The sequence below is a fragment of the Lactuca virosa genome, chromosome 2 (assembly GCF_052849685.1).
Source record: "Lactuca virosa cultivar CGN04683 chromosome 2, Lactuca_virosa_CGN04683_v6, whole genome shotgun sequence".
NCBI lineage: Eukaryota > Viridiplantae > Streptophyta > Magnoliopsida > Asterales > Asteraceae > Lactuca > Lactuca virosa.
In genome coordinates this window covers 167,503,904-167,513,080 of record NC_136427.1, presented here as the reverse complement: position 1 = coordinate 167,513,080, position 9,177 = coordinate 167,503,904, and the positions used below count along the sequence as shown (strand labels likewise).

At 37.1% G+C, this 9,177-nt stretch overlaps 1 long non-coding RNA gene across 1 annotated transcript; it reads left to right on the top strand.

The window, feature by feature from the left end:
• Positions 1 to 3,730: 3,730 nt before the first annotated feature.
• Positions 3,731 to 5,597, top strand: LOC145156596 (uncharacterized). The gene is made up of 3 exons (XR_013736815.1): positions 3,731 to 4,052; positions 4,143 to 4,227; positions 5,558 to 5,597. It is a non-coding gene; the product is annotated as an uncharacterized LOC145156596 (long non-coding RNA).
• The last annotated feature ends 3,580 nt before the right edge of the window (positions 5,598 to 9,177 follow it).

Below are 9,177 nucleotides of genomic sequence, written 5' to 3'. Positions count from 1 at the left end.
CAGCAATTTTCCACAAATGCCATTGTAAGGATACTTCAAATAAATAAAATTAAACAATTTTCTTTTATTTTAAAACTTTGCGGAAAAACTTATCCTTACAATCCACATGGAAAGTTGTTGTTATCTATTCCTTAGCAATATATCATAACTTCTTAAGCAACTGCTCAAAATTCTGATGCGATCGGAATCCACCTTCGCGATCAGAATCAGCATATACTTCCTTTAAGATTTCTCTCTATTCTTTGATTCTTAAAACATCAACATGTGACCCAGTCACATCATGTAATGAGGATCTCAGAATAGAACTTAACAGAGTTAGATAATGGGCTCTACCTGATGTAGAGTCAAACTTAGTAACTTTAACATCCTTAGGTAAATTTGGCAGCTTTGCAATCAACGCCCATTCCTTTGGCAAAATAAACATATGGACCCTTTGGTAATGGGACTATCTCAGACTTAGCCTTTCTCTTTACCATTTGGTCAACCGGGTTGACTATGGCCAATCCTTTTCCTTGGGAAGAGAAGGCTTTTCTAGATATCCAATGTTACCATTGTCAATGTCCATGGTAGTTTGGGAAGTTGATCTACTAATCAAATTTGCTCTCCCAGTGCTCCAAATTATTGCTGATTCAGCAGCACCAAGCAAATAGATAAGATCGTTAAGGGTCATGTCATAGTCTGTTTCATAGTAGTCCCAAAGGAATTCACTATGTGACTTAGAAAGTGATTGAACCACCACCTTTCTCAAGAGTTTGACACCCAACTCTCCCTGCTTGTCAATATGTGACTTCATCTCTAAGATGTGATCACACATAGACCTTGCTTGCCATTAGGGCTTGAGTGACCTTGAACTTGTGGGTTAGGGAGAATAATTGGAGGAGGTGGAGGAAGAGAAGTATGACTTCCATGACCCAAACTCGGGAAGTCATATTCATTAGGAAAGCTTGGTTTGGGAAGATCATTGTTGTCTAAACCAGACATCAACAATGGGAGAAATTCACGTAAAGTTGATTTAAGTCCTTAATATAGCACCCAATATGATATATTAAGGCTAGGACCCAACAAACTATTTTATAACTTGGAAGAGGGATGCCGTAATCCAAGCTATAAAATATTTGAAGGTAGGTGAATGACGATTCACCAATTTCCACCAAGATAAACGAAATGTATTATTAGGTTTTAATTGGTTTTGAAACTCCTAGATTCTTTTGAGATTCATTGAACTTTTCAATGGCATGTTTCAATCTCGAGTGTGCCCTTCAGGTTTTGTGACTGGGATGCCGAGGATCACAAAACAAGGTGTGAAGTAACCATGCAAATATACTTGGTACCCTTAATATTTACCCCTCAATCGATGTGTCGGTTAACCACACACGCTCCAACGATACTATGATAAACATTAAGTTACCCTTTGCCTACCTTGTTAAGTCCAGGTTAGTGTGCCGGTTAACCACACACGCTCCACTAACAGCTTAAACAAAGTGCAAAGTGTAATTTCATGGATTAGCACCTTATTCACATTTTCCTAAGTAACTAAGATTGGGAATTTATAAGTGTTTAGTTACTTAGTATTTATCATTATACTTGTAATGAAGGGAGAATTATAGTCTTTGTCCTACCTGTTCGACTAACGACCCTCCACCGGTCAAGGAAGCGGTGAGTGAGAGTGGACACCCATTAAACTGCCATTTTATAGGCAGTAACCTTATACCCCCCTTATAGACCGGCTTCGTGAATGAGGCCTACTAATGGTAAGACGACTTGCTCTTATACATATAATATATTAAACTTTTAATATTATAATAGTATAAGGGTGTATTTTAGACATTTAAAATACTTGGTGGTTTAATCTATTAATTAAACTAGACTTTTAATTTAATTAAACTCAAACCATATATTTATGGATTTAATAATACTCTTTTAATTAAACTCTTTAATTAACTATTAATAAAGTCCATAAGAGTTAATTTGAACTATTCAACAAAACATCATAATTCCAATTATTAAACTCAAAATTAAAACCATTTAATTAATTGTTTAAGTTATGAACCCAAGAGTTTTAGAATTCAATTCTTTTTTTCATAAAAAACTTTTCTCAAATTCCAAAACTTGAGGGCAAGTTTTGTAATTCTTGAAAACCTTTGGATTCCATAACTTCTGTAATTAATGGTGTTTTATGATGAAACTTTTCATGTTCCATAACTTAAGAACAAGTTATGGAATTCTTTAAAACATTAACACCATATTTTGTAACTCCATAAAACCCTTAAGATCAAACCCTTAAGATCACAACTTTAAAAAAAACTTTTGAGCTCCAAAATTTTATGACAAAATATGTAACTCCTTAAAACATTTAGATCAAACTTTTAAAACTAATAAAATAATCATATAATTTTATCTTTTACTAAATTTGACCTAATTCAACTCATATAACAAATGATTCAAATTTTACAAATAATTCGTTTTTCACAAAACAAGTAATTATCTTAAAATTTGACAAACGTCATGTTTTTTTTTTCTTTCTTTTTCAACTTGAAAATAAAACATTTGCATCAATATAACAGAAAACAACCCATGGCTCTGATATCACTGATGGGTTTTGAGCATTCTAACACTCCTATGGTGTACATGCAACCCTATAAACCTTGGATCTATGTTTTCTCTATTATACATGCAAATATTAACTATTCCAAGGTTTCATCCTAACTAGCATACTATGAAGCACCTATACTACAAAGTTCTAGTTAGATAACATACCTTTTGATGTAGCTTGATGTCTTCAAGCTTTAAGAGCTTAGCTCCAATAGTGTAGAAGCCTCAAATGGAATCACAAATCACCAAAACACCTTGGAAGAACTTGAGAGAATATGTATGCACACTAAAATCGGACCACTCTTATTTTCACACACTTGTGTCAATTTTGTGAGCCAAGGACCCCTTTATATATTATGGAGGATTAGGGTTACATCTGTGACAACCGTCAAATTTCGGTCAATTCAAAGTCAACAAGTCAAACCGGTCAACTCCAATAACCCTTGTATGCTAGGGTTTACGTTATGTAATCACTATACAATTCGCTATTTTAATGAGAAATCCTCATTTGGAAAGTTCATGTGTTTGATTTTCCTTAGCCTTAACAGTGCTAAACAACGAACCAAAGCGATAAAACACTATTGCACAATCATCGGGATTGTGTACGACACTAAAACACGGTTTAATGGGGTTTACGAACCTTGCGTTGTGAAGCCGGACACTCAAATTAATCACAAACGAAACCTCTCTAAATCGTTTTCACTCTATCTCTTTCTAATTGAAATCTCTCCCAAATCTCTCTCAAAAGTTCTTTTAATTTTTTTGTAATCATTCGGGCCATCCCGACCCTTAACTGGGTCAAAAACCACTTGAAACGGGGTAAAAACGGGTAAAATAGACTTAAGGACCCAAAACTGAAGCTTCAGGACCGAAGTCCCTGTCATAAAGGAAGACGACACACATTTGTCTGTCGTAACCTTACGACTCGCGTGTTGAGGACACGCAATGAGTATCAAGGAAGCCCCTGTCATAAAAGAAGACGACATGCATGTTTGCGTGTCATAATTTTTCCGGTTTTTCGACTACGACTTCGTTTTAACTCCGTTTTCATTATTTTAACGTGGGATTTTCACCCAAAACTTTATTTTATAAACTAAGGCCCCAAAATATATAAATCTCCAGGGTTTTTATAAAAATGTATTAAAAGAATTGGTGGTTGGACTAATTATTGAGGGAATATTTGCTTTTCCTTATTTTATGACAAAAGCAAGCCACCACCACCTCACTCTATGATCATCCACTCTTTCCCACTACTCCTTGTCTCCTTAGTGGACCTTTACAGCCAATCTCCAGCTCTTCCCACGTTCTAAGAGCTGGAGGATTGATCCTCTCTCCTCATTCTCCATAAAAACTCTTTCATTCTACACTTAGCAACCAAGAACACTCTCCAAAATTCTCTCATCTTTTCTCTTAACTTCAAGAACTTCAAGGCTTTCTCCAGGGATTTCTTTCTTCAATTAGTAAGTATCTTCATCATTCATATAATTATTAAACTCCATTCTACTCAAATTATTGATATCTTACACAAGTTCCATCTTATTCGGTGTTAGATTTTCGAATCATCAAGACATCTTCTTAGTGTTCTTAAGTTGAACACTTCCTCTCTCTCACTTTCATCTACTGAAACCACATAAGGTGAGTTCATACCCATACATTTACATGTTTTTCTTAAGTTTTAAGGGGGGAATACAAGTAAAATCATCAAGAACACAATTAAACTTTTTCTAACAGATTTCATCAGAAAAGATGGACGTTAATCACGGACTGTTTTGGTCAACTTAAAAATTTTAGTTTTCAAAACTGTTTCAGGTGCATGTAGTTCAAACTCTTAGCTTTAAAATGACTACTTGCACATCTCCAAATGATTTTTCTACAATTAATGGTGATTTTTACAAAACTGCCTGTCATTTCAGAGGCAAACCCGGACCAGTCTGTGATTATGAACATTTTCACCTCTGTTAGAGATCACTAAAAATCATGATAAAATTCACGAACAAACTAGACTCATATTCCAAACTCTCAAAATTTGCGGATTTGGATTTAGAGCTGTGATGATTTTTCTATAAATTTTCTAAGAACGGTAACAGAAACTGTTTTTAACGAAAAGTTGCTGTTAATTTCATTTCACCTTGTAACATGTTGAGCAAGGTGTATATCTTTATGTGACTATATGTTACTGCAATATATGACATTTTATCTTAATATTTAGACACACATCAGTTTACAAATGGATTTGGTCATATAAAATATAAAGAATAACAAGTGATTATAATCAAAGTACAATCGATACATTCAAACATTAAATAAACTATTTTGAATATAGTTTGCATACATTACCACGTACTACCCTTGGTTGATAAACCATAATAGGTATAGTTTATGATACATTACATAACACATACATTTAAAAAGGGTACATTTATACAAAGGATATTTTCATTAAGCAAGGTACGGCCATACGGTACCAAGTTTTCATAACACGTAATTCCGTTAATGACTTTGTGAGACATTTACTTCAAATTACCATTAAGTCCTGCATGCAACAGTTAGACCGATAATGACTTTGTGAGACAATGACTTTCATAACACCTAAACTGCATGCAACAGTTAGACCGATAGGTCTGGGGTGACAAATGTCATAACATTTCCGACGCCTGAAGAACGTCGTTTTAGGCAACCTTGGTCATAGTATGGTTATAATAAACTCACATAAAGTATTAACAAACATTGGAATTTACGGGAACTTCATTAAAATTTAACGAGTTTATGTCGATTTAAACTTGCATTGTTTTACTATAAATATGACAAATTACTTGTACATTTCGGTCTTTGGGTTTTAAGACTACATTTACACATTAAGGAAAATATTGGATTTTTCTAATACAAATACTACTTTTACAAACGAAAAGCTTATGAATTCACCAACCTTTGTGTTGACACTTTTTCAAACAACTTGTATTCTCAGGAAATCATTAAACAGGTAATCAAGTGCTTTTGAGGATGGGACGCTAAGGCGTCTACTATTTCATATTTTATCAACATATTGTAATTGATTTGTAAACATGTAATTCATACAATGATGTAATTTTTTTAATTATATATATGTTGGTTGTGTTTGCTTGAATTACTATTACAATTGCTGTTATGATACTATACATGAAGTCCTCCACCCCCGGACGTTTCCGCCATCCTTGGTTTGGGGGTGTGACAACATCCATGTAAACCCTAATACCCATGACCTTTCATTTACATAGGATCCATGGGTTAAAAGCTCCATGGACCATCCATGAAAGCTTAGCCCAACCTAAATGAACTTGGCCCATTCCATATATATAAGAGTCCATATTTAATTAGTTCTTTTTTGATCACTTAATTAATTCTTGATCAATACTAATTAAATAATATGATTCCATATTAATATATTAGAACTTATAATGTATTAATATAAATCATAAATATACTATTCTCAAAAGACTATCCATATAAATTGTGCCGGTGAAGTGCAACCCAAATGGACCATGCCGGGTCGGGTCAAGTACATACCAAATATAGTTATGGACTTAGACATTAATCCAACACAAAGTGGCTGTAAGAGGAGGTGTGCATGCGGTTGATACGAAATTCTTCTGACACAAGTGTTGAGCGTGTCTCCAGAAAAGTAACAGGTGTGTCTTTGTGGCGAATGAGCAGGGAGATGTTGTCAAACTTGGGGTTGAGGCCATTAAGCAAGTAAGTGACAAGAGTTTTCTCAGGAACAGGTGCGTCAATGTTTGCTAATAAGTCGGCGATGGACTTCATCTTCTGGCAATAATCAGTAATGGACCGATCACCTTGAACCAAGGAGCGCAACTCATTGTCAAGTTTTGTAACATCCATAAAATTTGAGCCAATTTAAAACTTTTTAAACATTTCAAAACATATAATTATTACAAATTTGTTTTCAAAATATTATATTGTAAGAGTATCCCATAATCAAATCATAAAATGTAAGGAGAGGTACGATCACGCCTTTGCCTTCCCGCGATCATCAGAAGTACCTGAAACAATAACCGATAAATGTAAGCTCGAAGGCTTAGTGATTTACCCCCAAAATACCAACGCCATACAGTCATAATCGTATCATATAACATATAAGCAAACAACATGCATAATGAGCCATCAGTCTGACTGGACCGAATCCCGATCCTCAGTCTATCTGGACCGCTCTCCGAGCCCTCGACACGTCTGGACCGCAATCCTCGGGGCCTTCAGCCTATCCGGACCGCTCGTTGGGCCTTCGGCCTGACTAGATTTGCCCGGCCCGGGCCGTCTACCCGGTCCGTCCAGGGTGTCTTGGCCTACTGCACACAGCAAGACCTGCCTCAACCCTTTCCCCAAACCAACAAACACGTGCACACACACACACACACACATATATATATATATATATATATATATATATATATATATATATATATATATATATAAACAATTAAACATGCAGATCTAACAGATCACTAATCATGGCAACCATCCTATAACCAGGATACCGATCTAACCGATCTCTAGCATCACAACCATCCTAAACCAGGATGAAACCTAACATAGCAACCATCCTAAACCAGGATGAAATCTAGCATAGCAATAATCATAGCAACCATCCTAAACCAGGATGTAATCTAACATAGCAACCATCCTAAACCAGGATGAAATCTAACATAGCAGTAACATAGCGACCATCCTAACCCAGGATGTAAATCATAAAGGGTCGGCCTTGCTACCGTAGACCCTGTTGATATAGTGAGGATAACTCACCTCGTACTGTCGACTCGAAGATAAACTCAAGCTCTTGGATTGCCGGTACTACTCCACCACCTAAATGCACCATAGAACCATGCTGGTAAATTTCCAATTTCCCAAAATGTCCCAGAAGTCCAAAGGTCAACCCTTGGTCAAGGTCCAAGTCAACTGTCAAATTCAACAGTCCATGTTGACCTCAACTCGTCGAGTACAACTAGTCAGTCGTCGAGTTCCTTTCATGCTCACCAACTCGCCGAGTCACTTGAATGACTCGTCGAGTTCCTAGCGTCAGTGGTCGTAACTCCTCGGCCAACATGGCGAGTTTTCCCCTTACAACTCGCCGCGTTCACACGTGTCCAAAGGTTGAGAAAACCCTAGCCGACTCGCCGAGTCTCTCATCTGACTCGCCGAGCCCACGACAATCTTCATCGGACTCGCCGAGTTGTTCATCCAACTCGTCGAGTTCGATGACCATCTTCATATGACTTGCCGAGTCGACCTTGCGACTCGCCGAGTCCCTTCAGTCCTTCATCCATATATATGCTTTTTAAGCCATGCAAAGCCTCCAAGCTGCAGATCTAAGCTCCTAGGGCATGTTTATCACGTAAAGTTGCAAAGTTTACGTGCATGAAAGATGAAAATGGCCCAAAACATGCTAAAGGAGTGGCTTAGGGCAAGGGAAAGGCCATAGCTCAACAAAGACTGGAACTTTATGATAAAGAGGGGCTGAAGGAGTCCAGATCTGAGGTTGCAACCTCAGATCTCGACCCAAATCGGAGAACCACTACTAAAATCCCAACCCATAAATGAAGAGATCTAACTAAGAGAGAGCCAAGGTAACAACTTGTTACCTCCAAAATGATACCAAGACAAAGAAGAATCTGGATCTACAACAACCCCTTACTCCAAACTTCTTGAACTCCAAGCTTTTACTCCAATGATACCTCTTCCAAGCTAAAGAGTGCACAATTTATAGAGAGCAACCACTAATTAGGGTTTCTGAACTCAAGGGAGGCAGTAAGAGAGGCTAAGGGAAATAAGTGGTTGTTAAATAGGGTGCAAATCCCCGAAATTTAGGGTTTCATCTGCCAGCTCCTACTCGTCGAGTCCCCTTGTGGACTCAGCGAGTAGGTCACTAAATCACGCAGACTAACCCGCTGCTACTCGACGAGTAAGGCAACCAACTCGTCTAGTAGACCTTGGAAACAAGGAAATTCTTATAAAATCAATACCTGAGAATCGGGGCGTTACAAGTTCAATAGCTCGAGAGTGTTTGTTATCTCGAAACAGGGCTTCAAGATCGCCCCAGATGGACCGAGCAGTGGATTTTGGCTTGAGGATCATGGTAAGAAGCGATTGTGTCATAGTTCCATAGAGCCATGACTTAACCAGATTATCTAGGTTATCCCAATCAGCATCAGTAGGGCCCTTGGAAGTTGTAGTTCCATCAAGATAATCGTGGACACCATAGGCACGACAGTGGGTCAAGAAGAGTTCACGCCACGCGTCATAGTTCAACTCATTGAGATCGAGTATGAGAGGTCAGAGGCAAACCCGGACCAGTCTGTGATTATGAACATTTTCACCTCTGTTAGAGATCACTAAAAATCATGATAAAATTCACGAACAAACTAGACTCATATTCCAAACTCTCAAAATTTGCGGATTTGGATTTAGAGCTGTGATGATTTTTCTATAAATTTTCTAAGAACGGTAACAGAAACTGTTTTTAACGAAAAGTTGCTGTTAATTTCATTTCACCTTGTAACATGTTGAGCAAGGTGTATATCTTTATGTGACTATATG